This window comes from Amphiprion ocellaris, unplaced genomic scaffold (genome assembly GCF_022539595.1).
Source record: "Amphiprion ocellaris isolate individual 3 ecotype Okinawa unplaced genomic scaffold, ASM2253959v1 Aocel_unscaffolded184, whole genome shotgun sequence".
NCBI classification, from domain to species: Eukaryota; Metazoa; Chordata; class Actinopteri; family Pomacentridae; genus Amphiprion; species Amphiprion ocellaris.
The window spans coordinates 10,983-22,605 of record NW_026559349.1 but is presented as its reverse complement, the minus strand read 5'-3'; the positions used below and the strand labels follow the sequence as shown (position 1 = coordinate 22,605).

The 11,623-nt window shown below is 41.4% G+C and overlaps 1 long non-coding RNA gene across 2 annotated transcripts; it reads left to right on the top strand.

Moving 5' to 3' along the window:
* The first annotated feature begins 603 nt into the window (after window positions 1-603).
* On the top strand, window positions 604-8,046 carry LOC118471755 (uncharacterized). 2 transcript variants are annotated; one of them, XR_008600959.1, is made up of 4 exons: window positions 604-703; window positions 2,977-3,181; window positions 4,300-4,440; window positions 7,982-8,046. It is a non-coding gene; the product is annotated as an uncharacterized LOC118471755 (long non-coding RNA). The 2 variants fall into 2 exon arrangements; XR_008600958.1 differs by lacking the exon at window positions 7,982-8,046 and having other exon boundaries at window positions 4,300-4,554.
* The last annotated feature ends 3,577 nt before the right edge of the window (window positions 8,047-11,623 follow it).

Below are 11,623 nucleotides of genomic sequence, written 5' to 3'. Positions count from 1 at the left end.
TGCACTGTGCGTGGGTTACCCTTGCTGCAAGTAAAAAGAAGCCACGTGTTGTTCATTACAGCGAGCGGTCCCTGGTTGGAGAGCCTTCCTCTCTAACGGATTTGTTTTTATGAAAATCAATTTTCTCATCAACATCCGCCACCAGCGCCTGCCTGCTGGGCTCCTGTAGTTCAGAGTGCGCCCACTGCGGGCTGCAGCTCATTTGCATTAAGTAGACTGGACTCCGGTGTGAGGAGATTAGGTAGGGGGCAAAAAAAAAAATTGGGTGAATCGGGATTTTTTGTGAAAAAATCTGAGATTTTTTTTTAAGGCCATATCGCCCAGCCCTAACTTTTGATGACTTTTCTGTTTGTATTTTAACATAAACTCAGGCTTTGGGTGACTTTTCAGAGCATATTTTAACAAAGTCAGACTTTTATTGACTTTTCAGAGCATATTTTAACATAAACTCAGACTGTTATTGACTTTTCAGAGCGTATTTTAACATAAACTCAGACATTTATTGGCTTTTCAGAGCGTATTGTAACATTCGGAGCTCTAACTCAGACTTTCCTCTCTTCTCCAGCATTAAAACTTTTTCTGCAGAGAGAAAAGAACGACTCTGTTTTTTGCCAGACTGGAGGATGTTGGAGGGAGTCTGTTAATCTCTCTGGACCTGACATTTGAAAACCTCCACCTCTCCTCACCCTCCCAGCCCACTGATGTGAGGAAATCCAGCTCTGAACAGACTGAACTTCTAAATCCCTCCTGGAAGCTTCACCCTGAACAGACAACTGCAACGCCGTGGTAACGGGCAGATTACAGGTAACAGGTATAAACTGTTAGTAACGCTCAGAGTCACGTGATGCTGCTCCGTTTATGTAGCGAGGCAGAAAATAAGGACGGGAAGCCGCCACATTTAACAGATCAGAGTTTCCACAGACCAACAGTTCACTCTATTTATGCACTCTGAGAGGAAATTTATCGCTTATTTCTGTCAACCAAACTGGGTCAACATCATAATGTAGCATCAACTTCACATCACGTGGAATTTACACTGGAATTTATAAAGAAGCTGAGAGAAAACTGAATTCAAGTCGAGCTAACTTAACCTTCCTGTTGTCTTCATTTACAGGCACCAAAAAATATTGTTACCTTGTCTGAAAAAAATCAGCAAAAAAAATCCCCATATTTCTGAATATTTTGCAAAACCTTCAGGAAGAAAATTCCAATAATTCCTTAAAAGTTTCCTTTAAAAGTTTTATTCATAAAAAATTTCCTAAATTTGACAAGAAAAATCTTGTAAATATATTTAAAAAATGAATAAAAATCTTCCAAAAAAATCCTAAAAATATCCAGTGATTTATTTTTATTTATATATATATATATATATAAAAAATAAATAAATAAAAATAAATAAATATATATATATATATATATATATATATATATATATATATATATATATATATATATATATATATATATCTCAATAAAACTTGTAATATTTTCTTTAAGAGCATTCATAAAAAAATCTGCGAAATTTGCTGGATTTTAGTTGATTTTGTTGTGAATGTTCTGAAGCATTTTAACATTTCCTTTAGCTGTAAACTTTCTGAAAATGACAAAAAAGATGAAACTTGGTGCAAAATTACTCACAAATTTCTCCTAATGAGATAAAACTTTGACAAACTGACTTGAAATTATCTGAAATTACCCATAATTTGTCCAAAAAGATTAAGAATTTGTGCATAAGTGGATTAAAAAGTGAATTCAAATTGAAGTGAATTCAAATTGAGGTATCTCTATTCTTCTATTTGCTTGTTTGGACTCAACAATTAAGACAATTTCACCAATTTTACTCAAGATTTGGCAAAAGTTCAACTAAAATAACTGGAAACTGTTCAAAATGAATCCAAATGACTTGATTTGCTCAAAAAAGCGGAATCTTTGTGCAAAATGATCCAAAAACTTTTTCTAATTGACTAAATTGTATAAAATTACCCAAACATTTGCCCAAAAAGATTCAAAATATATGCGATAAGTTGATGTGATCTTCTTGTTAAGCACATTTAACTTCTAGAATTAGGGTTAGGGTTTTGGGAATCTAACGTTCCTAAAACTGATTTAATGGTTAAAGATAGATGCATACAAATATATTTTCTAATATACGCGAGTTTGCACACTGTATGCAAGTATTTTTGCTCTATATTAATTCTACATTACAGGTTGTTTACATTTTTAAAAACATTTTTACATACGTTGTTTTACATACAATGTCTTTGACATGTTTTAGTTCTTCAGTGAACAGTTTTTATGTCTGATCTTGTTGTTGAATCAGTTTTAGACATGTTTAACTTCTAGAATTGAAAAGAAAAGAGTCTAAAGAACCTTTCCTTAAACTGATTTAATGGTTAAAGATAGATGCATATAATATTTTTTTTGTCAAATTTATGCCAGTTTGCTCACTCTGTATTAGTTCTAGATTACAGGTTTTCTACATTTCTGCACACAGAATCTTCTCTCTAACGTCTTTAACACATTTTAGTTCTTCTGTGAACAGTTTTTATGCCTGGTCTTCTTGTTAGATCAGTTTTAGACACGTTTAAGTTCTAGAATTTAAAAAAAAGAGTCTAACCCTAACAAACTGTCCTGAAACTTGTAAAATGAATAAACAGAGTGATGGACTGCAGTTTGTTTTATTTTCTGTTCAGCTGAATCTCAGTTGAATCCTGATTTCTGTGCATCATAAAGAGAAACAGTTTATGATAAACGTGCGTTTCCATTTTTTTCAGTTTTTTGTCTGAATGTTCTTTCTGATGATATAAAATCTGTTTATTGTGTTAAATGTGTGTTTTAGTTTCAGCGTTCTGGAGATTGAGATCTATTCTCTAACATTTAGCGTCAGACGTTCCTGCAGAAACCTTCAGAGCCCAGAGGGATTCTTACCGATGCTCAGGAGATGGACGAGGAGAGGAAACGTTGTCCATCCTCCAGACGGATCTAAGACCCGACCGGCCTCTGGGGCGGTGTTTGGTGAAGTTATCTCTGGAGGCTGCTGGAGGATAAATGTGGAGATCTGCAGATAGAAGCCAAGAAGATGAACGGAGCTGGAGAGGAAGAAGACCTACAGTGGTGTTCAAAATAATAGCAGTCCCACATCACTTTATCAGGACCGTCAGTGTTGATTTAACTTATTTCTGTAAGTTATACCTTGAAAAAAGAAACAGGGTGCTGGGGGGAGGAGGGGAGCAGGGCCGTGCAGAGACCTTTGGAGGGGCAGGTGCTCAAAGTTAAAAGGGGGCACATGGAGCAAGAATTTGAAACATCATACAGAAACATACCTCATAATACAAGGTGCAGCAGTGGCTAAGTCTCAGGACTGCTGATCAGAAGGTCATTGGTTCAAACTCTGACCTGTGATGTAGTGTATGTGAGAAAAATTATTATTTTGAAGCTGAATTTACATCACCATTAGACACTGGACTGTTTAACTGTGGCTACTCTTCCTGGAGTCCTTGCTTTTAAATTTCATACCTTTTCCAGACATGTACTGTAGAGCCACGGATTTGCTCACTGACAGTAAAATAATACATCTCTCTGATGCACTTTGCCCATGACAACAGAAACATACAGAAACAAAAAGAAGCCTGGCAGACTTTATCCTCTCAGCAGCTGTGTGGTTAACTAGCGGCTAGAACTGATGACAGGTGTGTGTGCAGAGTCAGACACACACACACAGGATTCTCACTTCATCAGTCATCTTGCAAAAATACACCGTACATAAACGAATCCCGCTGCAGAACCTCCTCTCCATCAGGACCATCAGTTGATGTCCTCCCTCGGGTCTCCGGTTTCTAGACTAGCGGCGCTAGCGCAGAGCTACAGGGAACATCTGGACCCCTCAGAGCAGTGGGGGACGTCTACGTAGATCACGTGACCGACCGACGGTAGATCTGAATTATTTTTAGTTTTGTTTTATTTATTATTTTGGTCCTCAGAGACTTTCACACACACACACACACACACACACACACACTTACAAATAAAAACAAAATTAAATAGAATTTAAAAAAACAACTTTGACAACAGGGCACTTTGGGCATCAAGGAGCAAAGGGGCAGTTGCTTCGGCCCCCTCCGCCTCCCCCCACCCCCCTCGCCTCCACCTCCCCTGCTGAAGAAATACCACAATCTTGGGATTAATCAAAAATAAACCCCTAACTCTATGATATACAAGAACTATCGACCTCACCTGTTGTCTAAACTGGACAAACCACAGTATTTCAACCCCAACTTAATTATTGACAAAACAATATAGAAAACAGCGGCGGACTACTTCCAGCTGCGGAGGGACACCCTTTTCCAGCTAGCTGCAATCTGACGCAGTGACGCAGCAGAGTGCAACTGACCAGGGCGGAGGGATACGTCATTCTGCTGGGAGAAGAGACACAGCGAGGAGGTAAGTTATCTTCTGAAAGTGCTTTTGAGTTTTTGTTGATAAAATTTAATAACAATGGCAGTTTCTTCTGTGATAAAATGGAATAAAATCAGCACATTGACAGAGCTTTGCGAATATGACTACATTTCCGTGTTTTTCTCTATGCTAATCCATCGCGTTAATCAAAGTTTGAAATGGCGCATTAGTAAACTACACCACTGTTGTCAATGGCGGACATTTTAGTTGAGGGGCGTTCATTTAGGTTAGAAATGCTTCCAACGAGACAGGAGCAATAAAAAAAAACTTTGGAATTCAACATTTGCCTGCAAGCAACTTCTGGCTAACGTTACCCTTTTGTTAGCTAGCTAGTTTGCACACAGTTAAAGTTGTGCCGGTATGCCCGCGAAACTGAGCCCCCCTCCCCTCCCCTCCCCTCCCCTCCCCTCCCCGGATCAAAAGGGCCGCTATTTGTCTATTTGTCCATCTGCACGGTAAGTTTTAACTTGTGAAATAACAAGTTAATGAAGTCTAAAGACTTGGACGCTTATATTTACTGCATATAGTCAACGTATTTGTCGATGGTCCGAGTGTTTGAGGGGAGGCATTTGTGTTTGTACGGCGTATAGTAATGAAACGAGCTGAAATACTGTGAATTTCTTGCATTCACGCTGTTTATCTACCATCGCTCTCTCTCTCTGTATTCATCCTCTTGCTCGCTCTATCACAAGAGAGCTCCTCTACCGCAGCTGCTCTGGGGATGAAGATCTCTGTCCGGGTGCAGCACTGTCTGAACTGTGTGGCTTGTCTAGTTTATCTTTCTCCACTTTTACTACTTACCCTACAGTCTACTGTTAATCTGGTGGTCATTAAATTGATTATTCCATAAAAGGTCAGAAAATAATATTGATGTAGTTCTTTTTTTTAAATTCCAAAATATTTTTATTGTTTTTCACATGAAAATATCAGTACATTTGTATAAATCAATGGCTCACAAGGTCTTCTTAACCCTCTGGCTATGTTCAAAAACAACATCCATTCAGTTTGTTTGTGGCCATTTTTGGCTCCCAACATACTGAGTCTGTAATTTTTTTTAGATTTTTTTATCTTTTTTGCTACTTTTACTGCATAAAGTTTTTAACTAACATCAATTCTTATCATACATATAAAATATTCATTTATTTTAATATTTTTAACCCTTCAAATGCCAGTTTGTTTGCACAAAGCACTTGTTGAAAAACAACCTCAGAAATGACCATTATCTATATTCCCAGTGCTATCGGTTTTTCTTGTTTTATTAATAGCACAGTCTGAGATATGTAATTCATTAACAGCAACACTGATTATGATGCATTATTATTTTTGAGAAGAGAGAGGGTTAGTCTAACCCTAACCCTTCCTCTCAGCGTGTTCGTGGCCAAAAATGGCCACCCCGTTTGTATTCTCAAAATGCTTTAAAATTTATATATACTTTTTTAAAAATTCCACTTTCATCAGCTTAATTTTTCAAATTTGCATCAGTTGTGATCATGAAAACCAAAATTTCATTCAAATTCAGAATTTTAACCCTTTAAATGCCTTTTAGATCACATAATGCTAATGATCTAAAAGGGGAGAAACGCATAAAATCACATTTTTTAACCAACTAATACATGCTTCCTGATTTAGTTTTTAAGCATAATTGCAGCTATATAAATGTCAAAAAACAAAAAAACTCCCTCTCAGCGTGTTCGTGGCCAAAAATGGCCACCCCCTGTTTGCAGTCTCAAAATGCTTTAAAATTAATATATATAAAAATATTTTTCCACTTTTACCAACTTGATTTTTAAAATTTGCATCAGTTCTGGCCATGAAAACCAAAAACCAGAATTTTGACCCTTTAAATGCCTGTTAGATAACATAATGATTTATAAAGGGAGAAAAACACAAAATCACTTTTTTAAATAAAAATAATACATGCTGCCTGATTAATTTTGCTAAATGTTTGTCAATAATTAGCAGTATCAATGATTTTTATGCATCATTAACTTTTTTGTGCACTGACAAAAAAAGAAGAAAACTACCACCTTGTGTTTGTAGAAAATGCAGTAAAAAAAATACCGCATTATTTTCTACTTTCAACAGTCAAGTTTTTAAAATTAGAATCAGTCCTGACCACGAAATCCAAAATTTCTTTTAGCTTCAGAATTTTAAATCTATAAATTTGATTTGAGAAAAAAATGCACAATACTTGTTTACTTTGAAAAACAACAACATTTATTTTTATAGAGGGGTGGTACTGGATTGAAATGCAGGGTCTCTTTATTAGTGGGAAACCAAAGAATTTTCCCATTATGAGATATCCATTCAGCCGCCAGCTCCTCTGTATCTGCCATTACCTGTAGCTGTGTTTTTTTGTTTAACCGCTGTGTCTGTATTGTCCTCACCCCCTGAGGAGGAAGAATCAGGTACTGGCTGGTACTCCTCATCATCAGTAGAGTGGTGCTGTCATCCTCTGAGGAGGATGTGTCCTCATCTTCACGAGAGGATGTGTCCTCATCTTTGGTAGATATCGTCTCTTCAAGTGCAGTGGATTTCTCCCCATCTTCGCTCTCTGATCGCATCACAAACTCAAGTGCTTGAAGCAGTGAATATGACCTTCTCGCCATCTTGCCAGAGTAAAAATGATCTGGGAGCTGTTGGGCTGCTGATAGCATTAGTACTGACTGCACCTGCATAAAGTCCAGGACAGATTTCTAAACAGTGTCGTAGATTGTTTTTGTTTGCCCTGCAGCTGCATCTTTGCAAGATGTCCTGTTATTTTTTTTTGGAGACTAGATATTTGGGTGTCTGAGGTCTATTCTGTAGTTGTGTGTGGCACTTTTTATGAAAACAACAAAGCTACAGTTGCTTTCAACATGTGCATCAAAGTCAAGTTTGCCTGGGACACTCAAAGCTCAACAGCCTGCATCAGCAGAAATTCACTGCAAGCTGGATCTAAGATGCAATAATTTATTTCTCTCTACATTTTTTTGTGCTGCAATTTCATGTACAGACACACTTTTCATTATCTGACATCCTTAAGATCACACCTGTGTCAGAATTGTGTCATTCATTTACTCCATTGGAGGGCAGTAAGTCATTATACGCCCCTATTGGAAACTAAGAATATTACATGAAATTGCTCCTTTGGCCAAAAATAGACAAATGACATAATCTGGTAGAAAACATTACAAACTACAATTTTGAAATGTTGAGTTAGGAATGAAAGCAATTTTACCCAACTTGTATGCTTTAGTACTGTGAATAACAAGGAATGAAAAAATGTAGTTTACATGGGTTTCAATTGGCCAAAAATGGCCACGATGGAGCCAAGAGGTACAATTGCATGTATACAGTATATGAGCTGAAGATGAGCTAAGAGCTGAAGTTGAAAATTGAAAGATCTGAAAAGAATCCAGACCCCAAGGAAATTTCATTCCATTTGCATTAACACAGCTGAAATGGTCAAAAAAAGAAAGCAAAATTGATTCACATTATCCTTTTTCAAAACATGCAGCTCATTTTGGGTTTTTTTCTCTTGCAGTTGTATAAAGCAGCCATTTCATCAAGCAGGAGGTTGACCCTTCAAAGTGTTATGCAGTGCCTTGATAAAGAGGTATGTATAGCGTGAATTTGTCAATGTGAACTGTAGTATTGCATGAGCTCACTTTTGTCTAACTTTATGTAGGACACAAATCAGAATAGGAGGACAGCTGCCCTTCTTGGTGGTCGGAGGATAACAAACGAGGAAGACCAACGTCAGGATGTAAGAAAATTAACATGTTTATATTAATCATTGACTAGCTTTACTGATATTCATTTAAACAAAAGTAAACATTCTTTTTTCCCCACAACATTGCAGAACCTTTTTCATTACCACTTTCAGTTTTTATTAGGTCACCTGAGGCAAAGTGAAGGACCTAAATTAATTACAAATTTTAAAGATCCCAGGCTGTCCAGAACCCTATCCAGATATGGTAGAATCCAATACACTTTGTGGATGGAAGGGTCCAGGCCCCAGGGTTTCACATTTGGCAAAGTTTATTTCCCTTATCTATAGTAATCGTAACCTTGATGCCCTAGAAATTAAGATCTTGATAAGTTTGTGAAGTTTGCATTCAATCCTCAAGTAATGAAGCCGCTAAAGTGGTGACAAAACCCACACCCACTCCACACACACATCTCTGAATTAAAAACATTAGCTTAATCTATGATGGAGCTGAAAAAATCTGACCCACCAGCATTAGGTGTTTGCTTCTTACATGACTGTAGCAGCATAAATCCTAAAATCACGCACTTTGTTGAATATAAATTGATTTAGTTATGTGGTATACCATTCAAAACGTGGATTCGTATTTTTTTTTTCCATAAACAACAAAACTGACCACATCAAAAATTCAGGTGACCGTCAAGTGCCACGGGCCTCTTGTTTTTGTTTTGTTTAAGTTTTGCTCTCCATGCTTGTTGCCGGCTCCTCAGTACCTTCAAGGTAGGTAGTCCAGCGCTGCAACTCAATGACAGGAACTAAAATGGGGTCGTGTGGGGATCTTTCTTGCACTCATCTCATCTATCGTCGTCTCTGAGCCCAGCCAGCCTCCAGTTGCGGGCCAATATTAATCTTTTACTGTAATATTTTCTCTAATATTCATCTTTTACTGCAAAATTTTAGCTCTAACATTCACATTTTACTGCAGTATTTTTGCTCTAATATTCATCTTTTACTGCAGTATTTTAGCTTTAATATTCGCATTTTTCTGTAGTATTTTCATCTTTTTTGCAGTATTTTAGCTCTAATATTCACGTTACTGCAGTGTTTTAGCTCTAATATTCATCCAGAGTCTCCGTCTCTCTCTCTGTGTCTGTCTCTCTGTCTGTGTCTCTCTTTCTCTGTCTGTTGTGTCTGTCTCTGTCTTTCTCTGTCTCTCTCTGTGTATCTCTCTGTCTATCTCTCTGTCTGTCCCCCTCTCTGTCAGTCTGTCTGTCTCTGTCTGTCTGTGTCTCTCTGTCTGTCTCTCTCCCTCTCTGTCTGTGTCTCTCTTTCTCTCTGTCTTTCTCTCTCTCCCTCTCTGTCTCTCTCTGTCGGTGTTTGTATGTGTCTCTGTCTGTCAGTCTGTGTCTCTCATTGTCTCTCTCTCTCTCGGTGTCTCTCTCTCTCTCTGTCTGTGTCTTTGTTTGTCTCTCTTGGTCTGTGTCTCTCTCTCTCTGTCTCAGTCTGTGTGTGTGTCTCACTGTGTTTGTGTCTCTCTCTCTGTTTATCTGCCTTTCTGTGTCTGTTGGTCTGTCTCTCTCTCTCTGTCTGTCCTCTAGCTGCAGGCTCCTGTTGCCCCGGTCTCTGAGCACTGCCGGCCGGCTGGTTGGCTGGCTGGCTCCCTCCTGTTGGCCCGGTCTGAGAACCCAGCGCTGTGTTGTTGCCCCGATATGAGAGCACAGTGCTGTCTTGTTGCCCCGGTCTGAGAGCCCAGCGCTCTCCTGTTGCCCCGGTCTGAGAGCACAGCGCTGTCCTGTTGCCCCGGTCTGAGAACAGAGTGCTGTCTTGTTGCCCCAGTCTGAGAGCACAGCGCTGTCTTGTTGCCCCGGTCTGAGAGCCCAGCGCTCTCCTGTTGCCCCGGTCTGAGAGCACAGCGCTCTCCTGTTGCCCCGGTCTGAGAGCACAGCGCTGTGTTGTTGCCCCGGTCTGAGAACACAGCGCTGTCTTGTTGCCCCGGTCTGAGAGCACAGCGCTGTCTTGTTGCCCCGGTCTGAGAGCACAGCGCTGTCTTGTTGCCCCGGTCTGAGAGCCCAGCGCTCTCCTGTTGCCCCGGTCTGAGAGCACAGCGCTGTCCTGTTGCCCCGGTCTGAGAACAGAGTGCTGTCTTGTTGCCCCAGTCTGAGAGCACAGCGCTGTCTTGTTGCCCCGGTCTGAGAGCCCAGCGCTCTCCTGTTGCCCCGGTCTGAGAGCACAGCGCTCTCCTGTTGCCCCGGTCTGAGAGCACAGCGCTGTGTTGTTGCCCCGGTCTGAGAGCACAGCGCTGTCTTGTTGCCCCGGTCTGAGAGCACAGCGCTGTCTTGTTGCCCCGGTCTGAGAGCACAGCGCTGTCTTGTTGCCCCGGTCTGAGAGCCCAGCGCTCTCCTGTTGCCCCGGTCTGAGAGCACAGCGCTGTCCTGTTGCCCCGGTCTGAGAACAGAGTGCTGTCTTGTTGCCCCAGTCTGAGAGCACAGCGCTGTCTTGTTGCCCCGGTCTGAGAGCCCAGCGCTCTCCTGTTGCCCCGGTCTGAGAGCACAGCGCTCTCCTGTTGCCCCGGTCTGAGAGCCCAGCGCTGTCTTGTTGCCCCGGTCTGAGAGCCCAGCCCTCTCCTGTTGCCCTGGTCTGAGAGCACAGCGCTGTCTTGTTGCCCCAGTCTGAGAGCACAGCGCTGTCTTGTTGCCCCGGTCTGAGAGCCCAGCGCTCTCCTGTTGCCCCGGTCTGAGAGCACAGCGCTCTCCTGTTGCCCCGGTCTGAGAGCCCAGCGCTGTCTTGTTGCCCCGGTCTGAGAGCCCAGCCCTCTCCTGTTGCCCTGGTCTGAGAGCACAGCGCTGTCTTGTTGCCCTGGTCTGAGAGCACAGTGCTCTGCTGTTGCCCCGGTTTGAGAGCACAATGCTGCCTTGTTGGCCCGGTATGAGAGTACAGTGCTGTCTTGTTGCCCCGGTCTGAGAGCCCAACCCTCTCCTGTTGCTGGGCTGTTGTCGCCTCCGCTGTCTTGGGTTCTCTGAACTCTGTCTGTCTTTCTCTCTGACCTTTGTCTGTCTGTCTGTCTGTCTCTGCTCTCTGTCCGTTTGTCTCTCTGAGCTCTGGTCGCCTCCGCTGTCTTGGGTTCTCTGAGATCTGGTCGCTTCCGCTGTCTTGGGTTCTCCGGGCTGTGGTCGCTTCCGCTGTCTTGGGTTCTCCGGGCTGTGGTCGCTTCCGCTGTCTTGGGTTCTCCGGGCTGTGGTCGCCTCCCCGTCTTGGGTTCTCTAAACTCTGTCTTTCTCTCTGCCCTTTGTCTGTCTGTCCGCTTGACCTCTGGTGGCCTCCGCTGTTTTCGGATCTCTGAACTCTTTCGATCTGTCTCTCTCTCTGAGCTTTTTCTGTCTGTCTGTCTGTCTCTTTGACCTCTGTCTGTTTATGGCTTTGAGCTTTGTCTGTCTGTCTGTCTCTGCTCTCTGTCTGTTTGTCTCTTTGAGCTCTGGT